Here is a 24,914-nt window from a genome sequence, read left to right as displayed (position 1 = left end):
TGTGTATTCAGACCTAACAAGACCTAAACTTAATGCAGGCGTTAGGCTCAGCTCTTTGAATCTTTCCTCATAACTCATCCGCTGTAGCCCTGAATCAGCCAAGTCGCTCTTCTCTGGACCTTCTCTAGTGCTGCTATGTCTTTATGGAGTCATAAACTGTACCCAGGACTCCAGATGAGGCCTCACCAGTGGGTTATAAAGCTTGAGCAGAACCTCCTGTGAATTGTACTCCACACATCAAGGCGCTATATAACCTGACATTCTGTTAGCCTCCTTAATGGCTTCTGAACGCTGTCTGGAAGTCAATAGCTTTGAATCCACTTAACACGTAACATTAGAGATGAGATGATATGTGATTTGTATCATGTAAATAATTAACAGGAAAAATCAAATAAATCGAACTCATTCTCAAACGAGTGTCAAACAATAAATCCCCAAATTATTGTGCACTATGACACAAATGTACCGACTCAGAGTGAGACAGTGTAGCTGTCTGAAGAAACACCTGGGGGTGAAATGGAGCCAGGAACGAGTCAGGTTCAGAGCCCAAAGTTAAGTTAACGGTCGTCAAAATTAAATTTGCTGACCCAGACTCGAAGGGGTGACAGAAAACATTTTTAATTAAGGGACCAGAAGAAGAGACGTGACCCAAAAGATCTGTAACCTGGAAGACAAGTGTAGACTATCATAAAGCCAAAAATCAAAACCCGAAATCTTTTTTTACCAGGAACATAAACTAAACAAACACACAATAACCCCCCCCCTTGTTATTTCTTTACAATCGGAAGAAAACAAAAGAAGTGTTTGTCACCGACCTGTGCACTACTGGGCTGACTACTCAGCCATTTAGCAACAGCCACTCCACAACACTGTGGCATAACGCTTCAACTTTTTAACTTTTTCAAAATGTCTCTCTATTATAAAAGAAAATCCTGAGACGAGACGAGAACTTTTTACAAGAGATTTTTTCAAGTCCCGCCCTCCTCTCAGACCACACCCTCTCACGGTCCTGTCACCTCTCATTGGTGTGAATGCTTTTGTCAGACGCAGTTCCTTCGCTCTCAGCTCTTACCAATTTTTACATTTTCCTCACTTTAAGTTCCCAATTAAAGACGACATATTATGTCCAAATCTTATGGAAGAATTTCATCACGAAGGGTTATCAACAGAAGAAATGAGTACACGGGCAATCCTAGCACTGAGAAACGATAAAGTCAAATGAATTAACGTGATAATTGTCGATCGGTTACACAGCAAATTGGTTACATGCATATTAATAGACTAAGTTGAGACAGTTGGTGGTGATGGTGCGGAAGATGAAAACATCAACTTACAATATCACGAAGAATATCTACAACCGTTAACACCGTCTGGTCTTCCACCGGCTGAATTACTGTTGAAAGAAGGACGAATCGTAATGTTATTGTGTAATTTATGTCTGAGTGATGGGCTATGCAATGGGACAAGATTAGTTGTATTGAAAATTGGTCAAACAATTCTGACATGTAAAATTTTAACAGGCGACAAGAAAGGTAATGTAGTCCATCTAACACGAGACACCACAGGAGATCCCAATATGCCATTCGTATTAAAATGTTAACCGTTTCCCGTTAGAATAGCTTTTGCTATGACAATTAACAAATCTCAGAGCCAAACATTTGAAAAAGTTATTTTACTTATTAGAGAGAAAAAAACGAAATTCTCTCATGGGCAGTTATATGTTGCATTGTCATGATGAAAGTACAAACATGGAATCAAAATTCAATGCAATATTGACAAAAAATTAATTCCAAATATTGTTTTTACTGAAGTTTTACAGTAAAAGTGTAAGTTTAAAAAGTATTTGCGTGTTCATTTCAAAACCAAACAGAACGAAAACGTATAATGCAACGAATATCTCTAACGCAACATGAAACATAATTTACTTTCAAATTATTACGTTTTACTATTCGCTGTAATGTAAAATAGTTAATTCTATTACGTTTATGTAACAATTCCATTGAAAATAACAATCTTTTTAAATTGTACATCCGTATCCCCATACGCGAGTGGCAGAGCCGTGAAGAAGCTAGCGTGTAGTGCCAGCCCGGGGGTTGGCAAGCGAAGTGAGCAGGGGGCAGGGCCTCCTAGTCTTGAAAAAAAAATTAATTCTCAGAATCCTTGAGTACAAAATCTCCTGAAGAGTTGCATCAATAATTTAACATAAGACAATGGTGGATTAGACACGGAGGAACACCACAGAATCAAGGCAAGATGAAAAATGGGAGGATAAGGAAAACAGCAAAAGTTGGGAAAATGTCAAAGAAGACCCAAGAAGAAAAGGCTGCAATGGTATGGCCATGTGATGAGAGGAGATGAAAATTACAGTATGTAGGCAATAAACTATGAGAGTGATGAGATTGGATGTTGAGAAAAAGGGAAGAAGGGGGAGACCAAACCAGAGGTGGATGGACTGAATAAGTAAAGATCTGAGGGAGAAAGGAGCAAATGGGAATGAATATGAAAGATCACAGAGTGTGGGGAACAATCATCAAAAATTATAAAAATGGAAAAAGCTAAAGAAGAAAAAAAAAGAAGAACAAGCAGAAGAAGAAGGGGCACATGGAAATGAATAAAACCTGCTGATCATAACACAACAGAGCAAAGGAGAGGAAAATGCAGACATCTGGAGTGAAGGACAACCAAAGCAAAAAAAGCTGCAGATCAGACAACACAGCACTGCCAACGCCCACTGAACGAGCTTCTCAAAATCTACAACTCCATGGGGTCAGCAAGGAACACACAGACCCATGTGCATTGAAACTTCCCAGGCTGTCACTCCATGTCGTCCAGCTGATGGTCATGACTGCTGCTACTGCCACCCTGGGAAAACTCTCTTTATTCATCCATCAGGTTGGCATCACCACACTTGCCGTTTCTGACAGCACCTTGGTGGGGTTCTATTCAATAAGGGCGCGCACAAAAAGGCGACCTTCAAAAGGGCGACCTCAATTGAGCGCCGAATAAATGCACTCGCAAACTAAGGAGCGCTTCAAAAAGGTGACCTCAATTTAGTACGGCAAATAAAGGCGTTCATAGATAATTTAGTTGAAATGGCTCTGGAATATGTGAAGAGCAACAAAGGTGCATATCTACTCGTCACGAACCGATCTTCCCCATCAGCCTTTGGAATGTATATGACCGAGCGATCAACAATCTCCCAAAGACCAATAATTCCGTTGAAGGATGGCACCGGGCGTTTTCATCCTTGCTGGGAGTGTGTCATCCAAGTATCTGGAGATTGATCGAAGGCCTTAAGAAAGAGCAGAGCCTTACTGAGCTGCGTCTTGAACAGCTCGTTGCAGGTCAGCCTATTCCAAAGCCAAGGAAGACCTACAGAGACACTTCAGAGCAAATTAAATTAATTGTCCTTGATTATGCTAATAGACCGCATCTCGAATATCTACGTGGCATTGCACATAATCTACAGCTTCAAGTGTAACTTGCTTTCACCTTTTTATACATTCAGTCATTGCCTTAATCTAATTTTCTGTAATTTTGAAAACAACTAAATATAGAGAGCTTTAGAAATAGTTCGTTAGAAGTTCACGCATTAATTAATTGGATGTTTTAATATTCTTGCTTTCACCTTTTTATACGTTCAATCATTGCCTTTATCTAATAAATTTTCTGTAATAATTTTGTTGCGTTTGCCTTTATTCGCTGCGCCCAATTGACGTCACCCTTTTGAAGCACTCCTTTATTTATGCACGCAGTTATTCGGCACTCAATTGAGGTCGCCCTTTTGAAGGTCGCCTTTTTGTGCGCGCCCTTATTGACGGATACCCCTTGGTGGCCGTGTGGACAGGAGGCAGGGGTTTTGGTAGGGGTTGTGTGAGATTCAACCAGCATGATAGTGAGGACAGGATGGAGAGGGCACCTTCAACATTGTCTGGTATACCTCTGGGAGGTCATGTGGGCCTTGCGAAACATCATGGGGAGCTGGGAAAAAAAAAAAGATAAATTTTGCCTAAGCGACCTACACAGCAAAAAACTCAGTAAGCAGGGTCACCAGCAAACCCATCAAATCTGGTGCGGAAAATGCTTTGGAGAATATCAACAATCAACATTAGCAGTCATATCGTCACATGTACAAGGGACAGAGAGGTTCTAACAACTGAAAGAATGGAACATGAAACCACCTCACTATGCATGAAAATACAGACCCTCAAATGATACAGTAGATGTGTGAGGCACTATAAGAAAGGCACTAAGACAGACAGACAGACAGACACACAGATAGACAGATAGATAGATAGATAGATAGATAGATAGATAGATAGATAGATAGATAGATAGATAGATAGATAGATAGCATCCGGAAAGTATTCCCAGCGCTTCATCACTTTTTCCACATTTTGTTATGTTACAGCCTTATTCCAAAATGGATTAAATTCATTTTTTTCCTCAGAATTCTACACACAACACCCCATAATGACAACATGAAAAAAGTTCACTTGAGGTTTTTGCAAATTTATTAAAAATAAAAAACTGAGAAATCCCATGTCCATAAGTATTCACAGCCTTTGCCATGAAGCTCTAAATTGAGCTCAGGTGCATCCTGTTTCCCCTGATCATCCTTGAGATGTTTCTGCAGCTTCATTGGAGTCCACCTGTGGTAAATTCAGTTGACTGGACATAATTTGGAAGGGCACACACCTGTCTATAGAAGGTCCCACAGTTGACAGTTCATGTCAGAACACAAACCAAGCATGAAGTCAAAGGAATTGTCTGTAGACCTCCGAGACAGGATTGTCTCCAGGCACAAATCTTGGGAAGGTTACAGAAAAATTTCTGCTGCTTTGAAGGTCCCAATGAGCACAGTGGCCTCCATCATCCGTAAGTGGAAGAAGTTCGAAACCACCAGGACTCTTCCTAGAGCTGGCCGGCCATCTAAACTGAGTGATCAGGGGAGAAGGGCCTTAGTCAGGGAGGTGACCAGGAACTCGATGGTCACTCCATGGACAACCATCTCTGCAGCAATCCACCTATCAGGCCTGTATGGTAGAGTGGCCAGATGGAAGCCACTCCTTAGTAAAAGGCACATGGCAGCCCGCCTGGAGTTTGCCAAAAGGCACCTGAAGGACTCTCAGACCATGAGAAAGAAAATTCTGTGGTCTGATGAGACAAAGATTGAACTCTTTGGTGTGAATGCCTGGCATCACGTTTGGAGGAAACCAGGCAACAGTCATCACCAGGCCAATACCATCCCTACAGTGAAGCATGGTGGTGGCAGCATCATGCTGTGGGGATGTTTTTCAGTGGCAGGGACTGGGAGACTAGTCAGAATAAAGAGAAAGATGACTGCAGCGATGTACAGAGACATCCTGGATGAAAACCTGCTCCAGAGCGCTCTTGACCTCAGACTGGGGCGACGGTTCATCTTTCAGCAGGACAACGACCCTAAGCACACAGCCAAGATATCAAAGGAGTGGCTTCAGGACAACTCTGTGAATGTCCTTGAGTGGCCCAGCCAGAGCCCAGACTTGAATCCGATTGAACATCTCTGGAGAGATCTTAAAATGGCTGTGCACCGACGCTTCCCATCCAACCTGATGGAGCTTGAGAGGTGCTGCAAAGAGGAATGGGCAAAACTGGCCAAGGATAGGTGTGCCAAGCTTGTGGCATCATATTCAACAAGACTTGAGGCTGGAATTGCTGCCAAAGGGGCATCGACAAAGTATTGAGCAGAGGCTGTGAATACTTATGTACAGTGGTGTGAAAAACTATTTGCCCCCTTCCTGATTTCTTATTCTTTTGCATGTTTGTCACACAAAATGTTTCTGATCATCAAACACATTTAACCATTAGTCAAATATAACACAAGTAAACACAAAATGCAGTTTGTAAATGGTGGTTTTTATTATTTAGGGAGAAAAAAAAATCCAAACCTACATGGCCCTGTGTGAAAAAGTAATTGCCCCCTGATCCTAATAACTGGTTGGGCCACCCTTAGCAGCAATAACTGCAATCAAGCGTTTGCGATAACTTGCAATGAGTCTTTTACAGCGCTCTGGAGGAATTTTGGCCCACTCATCTTTGCAAAATTGTTGTAATTCAGCTTTATTTGAGGGTTTTCTAGCATGAACCGCCTTTTAAAGGTCATGCCATAGCATCTCAATTGGATTCAGGTCAGGACTTTGACTAGGCCACTCCAAAGTCTTCATTTTGTTTTTCTTCAGCCATTCAGAGGTGGATTTGCTGGTGTGTTTTGGGTCATTGTCCTGTTGCAGCACCCAAGATCACTTCAGCTTGAGTTGACGAACACATGGCCGGACATTCTCCTTCAGGATTTTTTGGTAGACAGTAGAATTCATGGTTCCATCTATCACAGCAAGCCTTCCAGGTCCTGAAGCAGCAAAACAACCCCAGACCATCACACTACCACCACCATATTTTACTGTTGATATGATGTTCTTTTTCTGAAATGCTGTGTTCCTTTTACGCCAGATGTAACGGGACATTTGCCTTCCAAAAAGTTCAACTTTTGTCTCATCAGTCCACAAGGTATTTTCCCAAAAGTCTTGGAAATCATTGAGATGTTTCTTAGCAAAATTGAGATGAGCCCTAATGTTCTTTTTGCTTAACAGTGGTTTGCGTCTTGGAAATCTGCCATGCAGGCCGTTTTTGCCCAGTCTCTTTCTTATGGTGGAGTCGTGAACACTGACCTTAATTTGAGGCAAGTGAGGCCTGCAGTTCTTTAGACGTTGTCCTGGGGTCTTTTGTGACCTCTCGGATAAGTCGTCTCTGCGCTCTTGGGGTAATTTTGGTCGGCAGGCCACTCCTGGGAAGGTTCACCACTGTTCCATGTTTTTGCCATTTGTGGATAATGGCTCTCACTGTGGTTCGCTGGAGTCCCAAAGCTTTAGAAATGGCTTTATAACCTTTACCAGACTGATAGATCTCAATTACTTCTGTTCTCATTTGTTCCTGAATTTCTTTGGATCTTGGCATGATGTCTAGCTTTTGAGGTGCTTTTGGTCTACTTCTCTGTGTCAGGCAGCTCCTATTTAAGTGATTTCTTGATTGAAACAGGTGTGGCAGTAATCAGGCCTGGGGGTGGCTACGGAAATTGAACTCAGGTGTGATACACCACAGTTAGGTTATTTTTTAATAAGGGGGCAATTACTTTTTCACACAGGGCCATGTAGGTTTGGATTTTTTTTCTCCCTAAATAATAAAAACCATCATTTAAAAACTGCATTTTGTGTTTACTTGTGTTATATTTGACTAATGGTTAAATGTGTTTGATGATCAGAAACATTTTGTGTGACAAACATGCAAAAGAATAAGAAATCAGGAAGGGGGCAAATAGTTTTTCACACCACTGTACATGGGATTTCTCAGTGTTTTTATTTTTAATAAATTTGCAAAAATCTCAAGTAAACTTTTATCACGTTGTCATTATGGGGTGTTGTGTGTAGAATTCTGAGGAGAAAAATGAAATTAATCCATTTTGGAATAAGGCTGTAACATAACAAAATGTGGAAACAGTGATGAAGCGCTGGGAATACTTTCTGGATGCACTGCAGATAGATAGATAGATAGATAGATAGATAGATAGATAGATAGATAGATAGATAGATAGATAGATAGATAGATAGATAGATAGATAGATAGATAGATAGATAGATAGATAAAATCCCGTTATAGCGAATTCTGAAGTTAACAAAACTTTCAGAATATCAAACACTTTTTGTTGGCCCAAACAAATGTTCATACAACACCATTTTAAATGGATTTTGTTTCAACAAAATGTACATTTTAGTATGACGACTGTTTTTCAACCATAAATGGCCACCGAAGATAACAATGTGATGCAAAAAACCACATAAGGTCGTGTCTACAGTTTTCGCGGAGTCTCAAGAACCCAGCAACAGGTGGTCTATTTTTTGTTAGACCAAAAGAAAGTGACAGCCTGTTGCAAATGTTCCTGTCTCTGGCAGTGTTGGTGTGGCTTGGTGAGAGTGACATCATACAGGAAGAGATGAATTTTGAGTCTGTGCTCCACCGAGTGTCCACATGGGTGGTAGTGTCATGTGTGGATACTGTACTGTTCTGTATTCATATCTGTATCTCTGTATTATAAAAAAAAATCCTGGGAGAGAAAGATGGGTGATGAGACACACTCTTCACGTTAAGATCACAGAAGACACTTAAAAGACCCGCGAGATGAAAGAGAATGGGCATGGAGTGTCTCGCGGGGACTTTAAATATTAGACTTTGTGCCAAGAGATTGCCCCAGGACCATCTCGCGATGACGCAGAACATGAGATTCTTGCAAGACATGCCCTACTTACAACCAATATCAAATGCAGCAAAACATTCAGTCGTCTAAAGGATTTGAGCACACACAGATCCAGGGTCTCAGCGCATGAGGACAATACGTTATAAATGAAACATCGACGACTAAGCAAAGAAGAAAGCAGTGTGGAGAAAAGAGACTCAAAAGCGTTGGAGAGAAAAAGAGCAAAAAAGAAAAAAAATAATCGAGGTGCAAATTCAGAAAATAAGGAAAGTAATTATCAGCCTGAAACAAGTGGAATTGAAAAAAAGCACGACCAATCGGGCTCAGAATTAAAAGACAAAGAGTAAAAGACAAAGCAGAACTTCATAAAGACGTTCACGCTATACACAAGCAGAGCAGCAGATTATGAAAGCAGTGGAATTTGAAAGGCTCAAAAAAATAAATAAACGTTGGCGTGATACAAATGTGGAGAAAGTTAAAGAATATGAAAGTAGGAAAATTAGAAAGTATAAATAAAAAAAAAGAAAGTAAAGATCACAGTAGCACAAACAAACGGAAATTATTACTCAAGAAAGGGAAAATAATCACCACGGACCAGGTGTCATTGAAAAAAAAAGCAGGACAAAGTGAGGTCAGAAATAAAAGACAAAGAGTAGAAAACAAAGTAAAATGTCATAAAGAGGTTAAAAAACAAGAGGGCCAAACACATGCAGAGCAGGTTAGAGAGAATGAAAACTGGAATTCAAAAGACTAAAAAAAAAATGTAGGCGTGATACACATGAGAGCAAGATACAGAATATGAAAACAGAAAAAAAAATGACAGTGTCAAAACAAAGACAGTAAATATCGCATTAGCGCAAGAAAAGAGAAAGTATTACTCAGAGAAATAACGAAAAGGCAAATAGAGATCGATTATATGGACATAGGCGATATGTCTGAAGTATGTACATATTGTAAGGCTTTGAAGTTTAAGTCAGAGAATTTCAAAAAACGGGAGTTTACCTCACATGCAAAAAAAAAATCTGAACTGCTGATGATGTCGATGGCTTTGTCTGTGCTGAAATTCCAAACAGAGAAACCTGTCCTGAATTAGGGTACAAAGTCATTAAACGCATGTCTCATGAACCTCATTTAAAAGATTCAGCACATTGGGACTTCAAAGATTTCAAATATTGTTTTTACATAAGTTCTGAAATAAAAGTGAAACTAATGAAATAGCAACAATTCAAAGAAATAAAATATCTTAAAAGTGTGTATCCGGAAAAACAAACACGGGGGTTGGTGAGAGAAGCGACCATGGGGCGAAGCCTCCTGGTATAATTAAAAAGAGAGTTACATCTAATATCTAATTTTCAAATAGAATATTTTTTGCAGTTTAAGATACGTCACATATCTTTATTAATTCATGTACAGTTTGAAACCTGCAGTATTTCTCATCTAAAATGGCGACACCCTTCATCTTCTTTCAGCTCACTGCTGACTTCACAAGACGCCACCACAGCGAGAGAAAAAGAGTTGGAATCGGGCGAAGTCTAAAGGAGAAGGCTCTAGGAAGACAAACATCATGGAGAGCACAGGCCGACGCTCATATCTGGTAATCTATTAGCCAAGACATGAAGTAAACCGTCATCAGAGTTCAGAAGCAGCACTTCAGCGTAAATCACAATGCAAAGTGCACTCCAAGTTTTGTGAGAATCCACAAACCCGGACAAGCAGGCAGTGCCCGGTGATGTCACGTGCCACACGCTTCTGGTTCATTTTTCCTAGCGACACCACAGAGACAAAAGGCACAAAGCATCATTCAAAACGAAAAGTCGTGCAACGGGAGAATCAAATTGATGCCATGTTCTAACACTGAAATAAAAGTAAGCCCGGGATGCCTTGGTCTCTAAAACCCCGAAGATGAGGTTTATCATTTTTTTAGAGAGTGAGAACGTAAGATGGTGACACTGACCTGTCACATCAGGCCCCCTCTGACAGTCAAGTAATGGGTGGGCCCTCCACTTGGTCGCATGGTGAAGTCCCTCCTGTGTTTGAGGAGGCCAGGCTGTGGTGCCCATGAAGTGGATGGACAGAGGAGAGCAGCGGTGGAGGCGGCCATTCCGTCCACAGTAGCCTGAGGTTTGTCTTTTCTGTGTTCCGGCGGTTCGCCTCCTAGACTGTCACAGCAGACCGCCTTTATTGACGAGCTCACAACTCTGTGTCACGGTGACTTGTTGGGCTGACACAGATTTGCTCGTCCATGACTTTGTTTACTTCTTTTTGAATTTTTTCTGCTAAACATCATAATTTGAGGGCAAGTTAGCTTTTTGATTTTTTGCTCTGTTTTCCCGAATGTGGTTTCTCAGGCTCTCATATGTTTCCAATCAAATAAAACGGGTTTATTTAGGAAATAACATAATGAAAGTTTTAATACTTTGGGTTCATAATATTTTATAGCCTGGGGGGGGGGGGGGGGGGGGTGACAATGACAGACCGTTAAGCAGATAGGCAACAATTAAGTGCAGTCTTTAGGTCTAGCCATGGAGTGTGACGCCATGACAAACTGGTGGAGATTAATAAGCAACACTTCTGCTGAAGTTCTAAGTAGAGTCGGCGGTCATCACAGCCAGCCTACACAACCACCCGCTGGGGATGGAGAAGAAGCAGAAGATACCTCGCTTAATGTGCCAATGCAATCAAAATGCTGAATTCCCCCCTTTCAGTTCTTTCCGTGGCAGATGGAGTGGAAGGAAAAGGTAGAGTTGGCATCAGCATCCATCAATGGCACCTTCCTCTAGACCAGGGGTCCTCAACTCCAGTCCTGGAGGGCCCCAGTGGCTGCAGGTTTTCATTCTAACCCTTTTCTTAATTAGGGACCTGTTTTTGCTTCTAATTTAATTGACTTGGACTTGAAGACTCAGATCCCTTAATTGTTTCTTTTCCTTAATTAGCAGCCAAACAATAATGAGATAGAAAATGAGCCCAAACAATTGGTGTCCATCATACAATATCTGAACATAAAGAAAGGTGAAGGTCTCAGGAATGCTGATCTGCTCAGGTCCACAAAACATTTTAACAGTTGCCCTTAAAAAAGAGAAAATCAACAATTGCAGAAATTTCTGCTATTACACAATGAGAGGAGCAACAAGCCATGGAATGAAAGAACGAGTTTAATTAACGACAAGAATCAACGCCTAATTAGGGAACTGCTTGGAGTTTGAGGCCCTGACTTAGCTGGTCTTCTCTTGGCTCCCTCACTTCACATTTCATTTCTGTTTGGGTGCCATTGAAGCAATTCAGAGGAACGATGAAGAAAATCAGAGGACCAAATCTTAAAAAAACACGTCCATTAAAATGAATTCAAAAGAAATTAATTAGCAACTGTTGTGGGGTACAAAATCTGTACATTTTGGTTTATATTTCCATTATATTTTGTTCAAGACAAGACAACAGATGAATTACTTTCAGGACAAATCAAAGCAGGTTTTCTTCCCAGTTATACCTCACTTTTAAAACAGCTGTTCCAACAAAGAAAAGGAAGACATGCTGGTGGCTCAGGCTATCAATGACTTTGTAATCTGAGGAAGGAGGGACATCTAATTAGTTTACAGCCTGGGAAAGGAAGACCTGCCGATACCTCAGAGAACATCAAAAAAAAGTTTTACTGTTTGGGAAAACGGAGAGTGAATTCATTCATCATATTGACAGACAGCTAGCCAATCAGCATATCTAACAATCACATCTTGCAAAACCCCCTGGTAGAATTTTAGAATAAATACGCCTCGTCTGAACAGCGATACAGGAAGGGACGAAGACGTCAGAAGAGAACAGAGCGACATCAACCTGCGGCCGTTTCCATCTGGTCGTCAGAAAAGCATCATGAACAACTGCGAGTGCTCGATCACAAGCCGCCTGCGACATTCATCCTTGTCATCTTTACTTTTCTTTAAGCTTTTACTAAAGACTATATATATCCAGACTTTACTATCAGTCCTATTGTCTGTTATTATTTGTTCTACTGGTATTATTATTATTATTCCTGTAATAAATGCCACACTGCTTTCAACTTTCTATGCTCTGTCTTCATGTCTAGAGTGATTGAAGTAATAAGGTCGATTTCTTTGAGTACCTGTTGCAGCCGGAGGTTTGCCATACGCTCTGTGCTGTGAGGTTTATTATTAAGGCTGAGGGTGAGAGCTCCACCCAATAGTTTTGTATCCTCACAGGTGGCGCAGTGACAGTGCTGCTGCTTTGCAGTAAGGAGGTTGTTGGTTTGCTTCCCGGGTCCTCCCTGTGTGGAGAGCATTTTGAGTAGTGAGAACAGCGCTATATAAATGTAAAGAATTATTATTATTATTAATAGTACTTAACAGGACGTCAAGTAAGGCATTCGTGGCTGATAAATGGCCGATAATCAAGAGTGCTGAACCTTTGTATGTTTAAATGTATTCTTGTAGACCAAAACTAACATTTAGATCTGAGATATCATTAAAACATCGTATGTTGTTTGTGCTGATAACAAGTAAGTCTCATGAAGTCCTAGCAGAGTGACAAGTTGTGTTATTTCTGAGGCACCTGTGTGGTTTAAAGTGCTAGAGATTAACCAGCTGTGTGTGTGTCATTCATAGGGCACTGTTGTGGTGAGGGTCTGTGTGTCTGCATATAGCTACAGTATGTACGTGAGTGATCATCTTAAAGTGCAGCACTAGACCAACCCAGTAACGAACTTGACGAGTACACTTACCTCTGAAGAAAACAGGTAAAGGGTAAGTAGAGTGAAATATCACGAAAATACAGCAACAGAAACAGGTCACTAATTAAGAAAAGGGTTAGAATGAAAACTTGCAGCCACTGAGGCCCTCCAGGACTGGAGTTGGGGACCCCTGCTCTACACTAAGGTCCATCGGGGGGAAAAATTAGTCTCTGACGGTGTCACCTCCTTTTTCTTTTCCTAGATACTTGTGAAGCACCCTTTAGACTTGCATGTCTGATAGAGAACAGAAACAGATAAGAAAGGGTGAAGAAATGGGATCCCTGAGGATAACTCATTTAACGTCACGATTTAATCGATAGAAAAAATGGAAAAATTTAACCAAGGTGGTTTCCAGATGCTGAACCTAACCCATCCCCAAATGCCAACTCCCAGTCTTTTTCTAGGTTATGTAGGTGGGCGGGCAGAAGAGGCGGAGTCACGATCATTCACCCAGAAGTGATGTCACAGGAGGAAGAGGTGGAACAAAAAGAGAGAGGTGGATGTAAAAAGAATTAGGCTCCAAGAAAGAAAATCCCATTTAATTTGAAATCCTGCTCATCGGAAGAAACGACAGGCCCCACCGCAGCTTCGCCCCCTGATGTGAACCCATCGACTCGGACAGGGAAGTGATACCCGGGATGAGCTTGTCGCATTGTTAATCACAGATCAGGTTCTCTGAAGATGCAACGCGGGTGTCACCCTAACGAGAGGAAGAGAAAATGGCAGCAATCCAAAGTTATTATTTTATGCTATTTTCATGGCCATTTTGTTTAACAACAGCAAATGTAACCTTTGAAGTAAAACACTGAGGCTAAATTTGAATTCTAGGCCTCAAAACAAAAAAAAAAACTGAAACAACTGATGGATATCAAAAAAACGAGAAGAGAAAAAATTGCAAAAATTCAATAACTGCATCCAATCCTCGCATTATTAGTTAGTTTCTCTGCATTATTATGGACTTCTGGTTGAAAACTCTTTCCTGACCTGGACCTCCAGTTTTTGCCTGCAGTGTTAAATGTTTTTGTGTATTTTAAGTTGATTTCATTTTGGAGATTCACTTCTCACTTCACTTACTCTGAAGTTCCATTTTATTACTGTCTTGACTTTCTTCGTTTATGCGACTGGACGTGTCACGTGACCTCGTTCTTTGAGAATGAAAAACTGAAATCTCTCATTTCCTAGAAGTACTCAGACCCTTCACTCAGTATTTTGCATAAGCCCCTTAGGTAAGTAAGTATCTACTTGCTTTGCACACCTGGATTTGGAAGGACCCTGGCAGGGATACGATATTCCATATCTATAAGGATTTTAAAAAGCCCCATCCACACTCTGTGATCATAATTTACATATAAAAAGTTTCCAAATGAAGTTATAAACAATGAAGGAGGACCTGCCGGTCGGTAAGCTGGTACTTGTTTGGATACAGCCAGGCATGTTATGATGTTGCACTTTGTTTATTTCAATTACTATATACATTTTGTTAATTGTGCTTTATTTAAATATTTTATAAGTATTTTGTATAGTATACAGTATATGGCTTTTTATGTCACATTCCTTGTTGTTGTAAAAAGGGGGTCACAAACACAGCTAAAGGGTGTAAGGCCTCCTAAAAATCATACGAAAGCAGGCCAGGCCCTTTACCAACCTGCCCAGGTACGGCCTCACTGCCAGCCAGCCAGCCACCACAGACAGGCTTTGGCCTGTACAGGCTGACAAAGGGCTCTGGCTTTAAAAATTCAAAATATTTATGTTCAAAATTCACAAGAATGCTCTTTGAGAGAGAGCAACCAAACCTGTGGTATGAAGAGACAACGTCAAAACTAGAAACTTTATCAATAAACAACTTATTGGTCTACAACAACAACAACAACATTTATTTATATAGCACATTTTCATGCAAAAAGTAACTCAAAGTGCTTTACATAATGAAGAAAAGAAAAATAAAAGACAAAATAAGAAATTAAAATAAGACAACATTAGTTAACATAGAAAAGGAGTAAGGTCCGATGGCCAGGGTGGACAGAAAAAACAAAAAAAAAAAACTCCAGAAAGCTGGAGAAAAAAATGAAATCTGCAGGGGTTCCAGGCTATGAGACCACCCAGTCCCCTCTGGGCATTCTACCTAACATAAATGAAATAGTCCTCTTTGTAGTTAGGGTTCTCACGGAGTCACTTGATGCTGATGGCAAGTACATGGTGGAGATAGCCTGCACCTCCAGTTCTTTGCTGATGTAGGCTTTCTTTTGTGTGAGGAGTGTATGACCAGTGACCGGTCTGCTTGTGCAATGTGCCTCACTATAAGCAGATGCTGCGATGGTTCATCTCCTGCTAGTAATGTAACATGCCTTCTTCCGTTATTCTTTTCTCTGTCAGCTGCGGTATGCAGATGCTTGTCATGAGAAGTATTTGAAGCCCAATTATATGGCCAAGGTAACCCACACCTCCAATTCTTGGCACGTGTTATTATCATATCATATGCTCTTAATTAAGAGCAAAATCAAGGTTCAAGGTCTAGTGGTTTGTGAGTTATTTTTTGTGACAGATGGATAACCTTTAGTATTTTATACATAGCGACCAGATAATTATGAATGAACAAAGAAATCAAAGAAAAAGGAAAAAATTGCATACCAAGGCAAACAAGTGCACATCTGTAAATCAGAGGCAACACCCAAAAATAATACAAAAAAAAAGCAGCAACCAGAAAAAACAAATTAATATTCACAATGTATTATTATTATTACAATAGTGAGGACATTCAATGAAACACCATCACCTGAACAAAAAGGCAGAGGGCTGTCCCAGCAGCAGTGATGTCAGAGTGGCCCCGCCTCCTTGGGATCCTCTCACAGAACACAAGGAACATAAGAACATAACTTAGATGCACTATGCATTAAATTAACACTTAAAACAATATTAACATAAAAACAAAAAACATTAAAAAATACAGTTCAAGAACAAGCACAAAAGAAATAACTAAATAAACCAATAAATTAATAAATAAATAAACAAACACACAAAACATATGCCTGGAGGCAAACCGTGGCTGTGACATAACGCTTGTGCTCTCGAAGTACTACCCACAAGAGGCGGGGCCACAGTGACATCACTGACTAGCACCGCCCCCAGCCTTTACATCCTGGCAGAGGTCTATTGAGAGGCTGTGGAGTGCACACTATGGCTGTTCGTGCCATTTGGATTTTCTGCTTTTGGAGATTTTTTTCCTTTGTTGTTCAATTGTGCCACGGACATGATCGTCTTGTCTTGCCCTTTCAGTCACACCCTTTTTTGCCTTTTTGTCGTTTATTTATTTATTTAAGTATTTTATATACACAGTACTAGGGTGTCGTACCGTGTAAGCCATTATGAAGGTAGAGTGTCATTTTGCTTGGCTTTTCTCTACTTTTATATACACATAAAGTAAGCCTGCTTTTTAAGTTTGTTTCCAAGGCTGTTCTAGTGAGGACCCAGAAATGTTTTTGTACATTTAGATGCCTGCTCAACACTTTCTGTACTACAATTGTGCAGGGATTTGCTTTAATGTTTAATACAAATGCCTCAGTGGAAGTCAATCCGCTTACATTTTTAGAAGCCACCCCAAGACCACTTCTTTGATATCTTGGTATTTCTTGATTTATGAAGAAATGCGAAGCATCTGGTGAGGTCTGAGCTAAAGGATTGGTGTTAGGTTGATTTGTTATTTATTTGATTGAATATACGAGGGACATTCAAAAAGTTTCCAAACTTTTTTAACTCTATTTATTAAGAATTTCAAAAACAAATACCATCACTTTTCTACATAGTCACTTTTGTTTGCGATGCAATTTTCCCAGTGTCGTACCAACTTTTTAATGCCCAATTACTATTCCTCCCGCCTTCACCGTTTCCAATGAAAATACAGGATGGCGCATGTTGAGGTAAGTTTCTTAGCCCGTACGTGAAACGAGCAACAGGGCCCGATTCTTTTTGCAGTTTGCAACTGACCCAGTCTTACGCCACTTCTTCACCAACTCGTGAATTCTGCTCTTTGCTGGTAGGTTTACGCCAGGAAACTTCTATGCGAAAATGTCCTGTGTTTCCGTAAAAGAACCGGTAGACACATCCGCCTCCACTATGCCAATCCTTTGTTGCAGAGAATACATCTTCCAGATCTCTTTCGCGCACGTCTGTACCCACTGGCTCACAGCTTCCTTACTAATGCACAGTTGGGGCGGCTAACCCCGTCGTGACAACGAGGCTCTCTGATCGCGATGGCACCCACCTGTATAATAGCTCGAGCCAGCCAGTCAGAGGCGGTTCAGTTTTTTGTGTGCCACCCTTTATAAAAGTGTGGAAACTTTTTGCACGTCCCTCGTACTTTGTTAATCCCTAAGGGTAAATTGTCTTTTTCCGTGACCTTTGGCGGGTCAGCCACTGTACAGCCCCCTGGAGCTACTTCAGGTTAATGGCCTTCCTCAAAGGCCCAATGGCGTAGGACCCCTTCTGAAAGTACTGAGATTTGAACCAGCAACCGTCAGCTAAGCTAAGCTTCAGCAGGAAGAACCAAACCTGACTTTGTGTTTAATTTAATATCGTTTACCAAAGCCGCTTCAGTTCCAAGAGAGAGACGTTGAGCGAAGGGCATGGACGCTTTTGAGCTAGTGTCGTACTTTTTATTTTAATCTGAATTATGTTACTACTACAGGTACTCTCTTGGAGGATCCGATTTAAACTCTTGATCTGATTATATTCGCCCTGCGGTGGGCTGGCACCCTGCCCGAGGCTTGTTCCTGCCTTGCGCCCTGTGCTGATTGGGATTGGCTCCAGCAGACCCCCGTGACCACCCTGTGTTAGGATATAGCGGGTTGGACAATGACTGACTGACTGACTGACTGATTATATTCTGGTTACTAATTGCTTTAGATCAGTGATTCCCAACATGGGGGGCAATTTGATTTTTTAGGGGGGCAAATCGAGAATTTAGGTATGTTAAACAATTTATAAAATGAAAAAGCAAAAATTCACTATTAAAAATGATAGAAAAAATAAATAATTTTTCATTTTTTACAGAGACATTTATATATTTATATAAACATAGAAGGGACGGTGAAGAACCTTTTAATTTATGCTTTTACAACCGGCTTGGGTTTTTCTACTTAGAAATCGTTTTTACCATTTAAATAATATGAATTGCAACAAAGGGCGGCATGGTGGCGCAGTGGGTAGCGCTGCCACCTGGGTTAACTTCCCGGGTCCTCCCTGCGTGGAGTCTGCATGTTCTCCCCATGTCTGCGTGGGTTTCCTCCCACCGTCCAAAGACATGCAGGTTAGGTGCATTGGCGATCCTAAATTGTCCCCAGTGTGTGTGTGTGTGTGTGTGCCCTGCGGTGGGCGGGCACCCTGCCTGGGGTTTGTGTCCTGCCTTGCGCCCTGTGTTGGCTGAGATTGGCTCCAGCAGACCCCCGTGACCCTGTAGTTAGGATATAGCGGGTTGGATAATGGATGGATGGAATTGTAACAATGATTATAAAATTTTGCAATATGACAAAAATATAAAATGATCAAAATATTACAGAAAAAGCTGTCATTAAAGTTATTTTATATTTATGAATATCACGTCTCTTATTATATGTTTTCAATATTACTTCATATTATATATATATTATTTTTTTTAACAATTTCTTTGTCAGTACCTCAACTCTCCTTTCCCTTTTTTGTTTCCATGTTCTTTGGAAGCTTCTTTACACCAAATTAATGACATTATGGGCTTCCTCCACGTGAGAAGAAGTTCATTTTATGAAGAGGTAATCATAAGAATAAGGTATATGTTACAGTGGGGGACATCATGATTTTAGAGAGGCCTAGGTGGGGCACGGCCAAAAACAAAAGGTTGAGAACCACTGCTCTACACAATGCACTTCCACTACAATGCCAGCTCTTGCCACATCCAGAAGTTCTCAGATGACTCCTCAATCGCAGGTGGCATTGATAATGGAGACAAGCTGGAGGTCATTGGGGGACTTGTGGTGCAAGAAGACCCACCAGCAACATCCACGTCAACAAGGGGGGAAGAGTTGGTGATGTGTTAAGGAGCACAATCCACCTGCCGGACCACTCACCATCCAGGAGGAGGAAGAGAAGGTGGTGCGGACCTACAAGTATTTGGGGGTCCACATGAACAGCAACCTGGACTGGTCTGAAAACACAATGGTGCTGTGTTAAGTGGGCAGACTGGACTTCCTGAGAAGACTCGGGTCTTTTGATGTGTGCAGCAAGCTGAAGAAAGGTTTGTCCCATCAGTAGTAGCCAGTGTGCTGTCCTATGTGGTGGTCTTTTGAATATCATCAGAAAAGCCAGTTCCATGAAAGGACATACCATTGGACCCACGATGGAGGATGGTGGCAACAGTGGATGCCATCGTGAATAATTCTGCCCATCACCTCCGGGGGGCGCTCGCTCTTGGGGCACGTTCAGCCACAGGCTCATGCCTCCGTGGCGTAATAAGAAGCGTCTATGAGGATCTTTTCTACCTTCTGTCTTTAGGCACTTTAACGCTTCTTCCCAACCTCTTGACCATCACTCCAGCCAGAAACCACAGGGAGATCATAGAGACTCTGTCCGCTACGTTTACTTTAGCAGAACGATCATTGTGTTGTATTTTTTTTATATTATTTTGTCTTATGTATTGTACTTTGTGTTGGTATTTTTGGGTATTTTTTGCTTTTGCTGTGGTATGCATCTTAGTTTCCTCCTGGGTATTAATAAGATCAACCTAAAACCTGACCTATCTATTATAAAGTTACTTTCTTATCTGTCTACCTGTTATATAGTGCCTTTCACATATTACTCATAGCCATCAGTCTGTCAGTGGGTATCAGCCTGATGGTACAGCGTATGGACTGTGCCAGTCAGAGCAGAGCAGACAGGCCGGCTGGAGAACGTAAATGAGCTTCACTTGCCGTGTGCCTTGTGACTAACACCCACCCCCCGTGCCCCCCTTTACATTGTACTGGTGACGATAAGCTCAACTGACTTCACTTCCCATTTTTTTTTCTTACATTGCACGGGAAGCATTTGATTCCAAGAGAAACGGAACTTCCTTCTTTTAAAAATTGTCAAAGCTATGCATTAATAATCTACAATTAACTCCATGTCTCCATTTGTTTTGCGCGTGTCGTTCATGTCGGCCCACCTACAGTCAGCGAGCTGAGCCACATCTGCCTGTGACTCTTAACGCAGTCTCAGAAAATTTCATACTTTGCTTTCTTCATGCCAGAAAGTGAACATCAGTTCAGATGTCTGATCAACCTCAAGGAGTGTGAATTTAATCAATTCTAATTTTAAAAAATGACACGCAGCTTAAAAAGTGTCACCAGCTGTTTATGGCGTGTCTCTTCTAATTCTCTTCACTCCAGAAATATGCCTCATTAGTGAGAAGAAAAAAAAAATTCTGATTAAAGGCGAGCCTCACTCTGGAGGGCAAAAGAAATGCAACAAGAAAAGAGATCTGATCAGGGCGGCTGGGCACACGGTGGTGGGCTTCAAGGGGGCTTCAGCTGAAGGGAGGCGGAAAAATGAGAAGAGACCAAAAAAAAAAAAAAAAAGACAAGAAAAGGCGAGACAAAGAGACCTCCGGCAAGAAAGCAAGCGAGGCTTCTGCCCCGTGGCAATGCTGTGCCAGTGAAAGGCTGAGACAGAGAACTGGGGCCGCTGGGAAGGAGAGAAAGAGAGAAAGAAAAGAAAGAAAGACTTTCTTAAAACAGCAAACTGAACAAAGTAACTCGCATTAAAAATACTGAGAACAAAAACAGCAGGGTAAGCAAAAAGTGTGTGTGCGTGTGCTTATACTAGATAGTCAGAAAAGAGAATAATAAAAATCAAGGCCATTTTAGGGAGAGGAATATGGAGATAGGAAAGGCACTATATAATAGATGGGTACATATGAAAGGCTCCACATAAAATAGTAGAAGGTTAACTGGGAAAGTAAAAAATATCATATATAGGAAAGGTGCTATATACAGTAATACACTACATAACTGAGAAATATGAAAAACACTACATGACAGATAGACATGAAAGGAACTATATAATAGAGACATATGAATATATAAATATATGAATATATAAATTAGTGAAAAGTTAAATGGGAAAGACACGATAGATAGATAGATAGATAGATAGATAGATAGATAGATAGATAGATAGATAGATAGATAGATAGATAGATAGATAGATAGATAGATAGATAGAGATAATGAAAGGCACTATATAAGATAGATAGATAGATAGATAGATAGATAGATAGATAGATAGATAGATAGATAGATAGATAGAAATGAAAGGCGCTATATTAGATAGATTGATAGATATCAAAGACACTATATAGTAGACAGGCAGACAGATAATATTTCTGGGCCAGTTCCACATTTCTATTCTCTCATTCCCTCCTTCACTTTATTCCATGTGTATTTTTTAATTCAGTTTGACGTCTCCTCCTGAAAGTGCGTGCCTGATCCTGACTAGTTCCTATTCTGCAATTCCACGTCATCTTTAAAAGCCTGTCGACGTTTTATTGCCGTTTTCTGTGCGTTTCTTCACAGCACTGACCTTGCTGAAAGCCCATCTATCACGGAGTTGGAGAGCACAACATGCCAGTTCCTAAAACTTCCATAAGGCTGACACACGTCCAGAGGAGCTCCTAACAATTAAAATCATATGCCTTTAAAATAGATGCAGGTTATCATACTAATGAATTACAAAAAACCATAAAAACAATAAAAGCGATGGCTGGAGACGTTATGATGACATTTCCTTTGAGATGTGAAACTCAGAAAGTGTGGAGCCTTTTTTAAACGGAGGTGCGGTAAAGCAGAGAGACTAACATCATGGAGTTAGAGATCTAAAGACAGATATTACAGACATGAGCCGAGTGACCGGAGGGATTTCTGTATTTGTCTTTAACTGAATCAAATGTCACAGTCTGACAAACATTTTGTCATCTTGTCATTTTTCCAGTTTTGGATCATTCAGGTCTGCTCCCTGTTTGCCCTTTGCCACTGCCCTGGGCCTAAAGCTGAAGGGTGACATGTCATGGGCTCCTCTGGCTCACCCGTGTGTCTGCGGTGTGAAGCTTTGAACTTTTAAAGAATGATAAGGAAGCTTGGCTTGGTGGATCAAAGTGTGAGCCTCTGAAGGAGTGTGTGGCAGTGCCTTCAAATCGGACTTCATGACATTTGTGTGGTGTGCTCATTATGTTTGCTTCACCAAGTCGACCTTCAACTGCTTTACAGGAGGGCTGATGACCCTGAACTATCAACAGGAGGCGCCCTGCTCCTCTTTTCATGATGCCATCCCAGCCCAGCTTTGTTCCTGTCTTGTGTCTCTGCCTGCCAGCACAGGCGCCAGATCTCTGCCACGCCGCACCTTAAAGAGCAGCTCAGGAAATGCACAGCTGTGTCTTTGTACAGCTGAGTGTTTTGTGGTTTTCTTAGGGTCTCCATTTTTTTCTGCTTGCTTTTTTCCATGATGAATAGTGAATTATCCACAGATAATAATCCTGCCACTCAAAACTAAATGAAAAAAGATGGCAGGAACCTAAAAATGGGCGCAGCTGAAAGCAACACCAGAGGTAAATCCAACATGGAAATCTCATCACGTCCAGCAAGAGCCACCGATGCGTCAGGGGCATCCTGGAATGAGCAGAGTGGGTGAGACTGGACAACTAGTCGGTCAAAGGGCACCTGGAGTCGGCACAAAATGCCCACTCGTTGTTGTCGGTTGGTTTGACTATTCTCCCTTGTTGGTGCTCACACTTTGTATTTATGTCTGGCACTGGAGAAGTTGAACCCGCTGAAAAGACGACTTCACTCGAAGGCCCGCTCTGTGTGCACATGGCGCAGTGCGGTCGGGCTGCCCTTTTGGATTGGCTTGGATTGTCTCATTTGTAAATGTGTGGCGCATGGCGGGGAGACGGGTAAAGGAATGTGAATTGTGAAGTCGTCATAAAGCGCCACCACAGATATGCAGGGAGCGAGTGACCAGTGTGTGTGTGTGAAACTGCAGGAGCTCACCGTCAGTAAAAACTACAATTAATGGAGAAAAAAATGGGTCATTTAATGAAAAAATGACTAAATTACTAAACAAAGTGGGACATTTTATAGGATATTATGACACCTCTGCTTTAATTTTATAGTAATGACTCTTTGTAATTAATTCTGAATATACATTTATATACACACACACACATATATATATTTAGAAGAAGATATTATGACAAGGGCTTTTAAATGTATAATAATTATTAATTCTGAAGAATACAAAAGGTGCCATTTTTGTTTAAGACATTATAACCTGTGCATTTTAGTTATAATAATTACTAATTATAATTAAATCTAAATAATACAGGGTGTGTGCATTTTAATTAATAATAATTATAATTAATTGGGAATAATACAGAAAATGCCATTTTGTACAAGATATTATGACGTGTGTATTTTAAATTCATAATAAATAAGCATAATTAATTCTGAATGTACAGAATGTGCCATTTTGTATTAGACACTACAACGTATATTTAAATTATTAAGAATCAATAATCATAATTAGTCGGGAATAATAATAATACAGAATGCCCTTTAAATAAACTGTAATATGGCATGTGTCATAATAATTAACATTAATACAGAATTATTGAATGCTGTGTCACTCGGTATACGGCTCTACATGGTGAGGTGTGTATTTGAAGTCACTCTTAGTCATACTGACTGTGTGTTTGGTGTTTTAGATTAAATGGATTTCCACATCAGAACTAATAAACATGAAGGAATTCTGAACACACGTCACACTGTGGGTCATTTTGTGCAGCACATTACAAAGGGGTCATATTAATAGCTGTAATTAATTTTAAATAATATAAAATGCATTACATATATTATGATATGTAATTCAATGTAAAATAATTAATAACAGTAATCAATTCTGGATATGGTTTGCATTTTCATTTATAATAATTAATGATAAATTCTGAATAACACAGAAAGTGTATTTTATTACACAGTATAATATAATGTGTGTCATTTTAATGAATGATAATAATTAGAGATTAATTCTGAATAGTATTTTTGTGCAGTATAACACAATTAATAATTAATAAGCATTAGTGAATTCTGAATAACAAGGAAGTTTCATATTTATACAGTACAGTATGGCTTGTGTTATTTTAGTCAGTAAATATTGATTTACTCTGAATAGTACAGAAGGGGTCATTTTCTGTGGTATCAATTATGGTATTAACTATTCTAATTAATAATTATTAAATATTAATGACATCACAATAATAAACTTTTATGCAGTTTAACATGTTGGCTTTCTTTTAATTAAGAAATTAAGAAATTCTAACTCATAAATATTTTGTCATTTTACCCAGTGAAATATGGCAGGTGACATCTTAATGAATACTAATAATTACTGATTAATTCTAAATAGTGCAGAACTTGTCACATTATTAATAAACTAAATATTTAAGGTGTTACTTTTATACTGTATAATATTGCTATTTTCATTTTAATTAATACAGAATTGTTAGCTCTGAATAGTAAAGACTGTAAAATCTGATACAAGACAATAAGGCACGTACCATTTTAATGAAAAATAAATAGTTATTGATTCATTCTAAAGAGTACAGGTGTCATTTTTAATATGTAAGTGACTAATTAATTATCATGAATTTTAAATATTCCAAAAGTGTTGTTTTATGCAGTATACACTGGCTTGTGTCATTAATGAATAATAATAATAATAATAATATTCAATCTGGATTGGACAGACAGTGCAACATTTGTGTCCAGTATATTATGGTAAGTAGTACTCTAATTAATAATTAATAAGCAATAATGAATTCTGAGTAACATGCAGGAA

General features: G+C 40.1%; 1 long non-coding RNA gene across 1 annotated transcript in view; it reads left to right on the top strand.

Moving 5' to 3' along the window:
* The window catches only part of LOC127528804 (uncharacterized), a 96,135-nt gene that overhangs the window by 42,149 nt on the left and 29,072 nt on the right, over nt 1-24,914 (top strand). Inside the window, exon 2 of the long non-coding RNA XR_007935415.1 lies at nt 18,330-18,369. This is a non-coding gene — a long non-coding RNA (uncharacterized LOC127528804). The remainder of the gene's footprint in view (nt 1-18,329; nt 18,370-24,914) is intronic.

Source organism: Erpetoichthys calabaricus, chromosome 7 (assembly GCF_900747795.2).
Source record: "Erpetoichthys calabaricus chromosome 7, fErpCal1.3, whole genome shotgun sequence".
NCBI lineage: Eukaryota > Metazoa > Chordata > Cladistia > Polypteriformes > Polypteridae > Erpetoichthys > Erpetoichthys calabaricus.
Note: the sequence above shows the minus strand (reverse complement) of the source record. Positions and strands in the feature narration are given on the sequence as shown.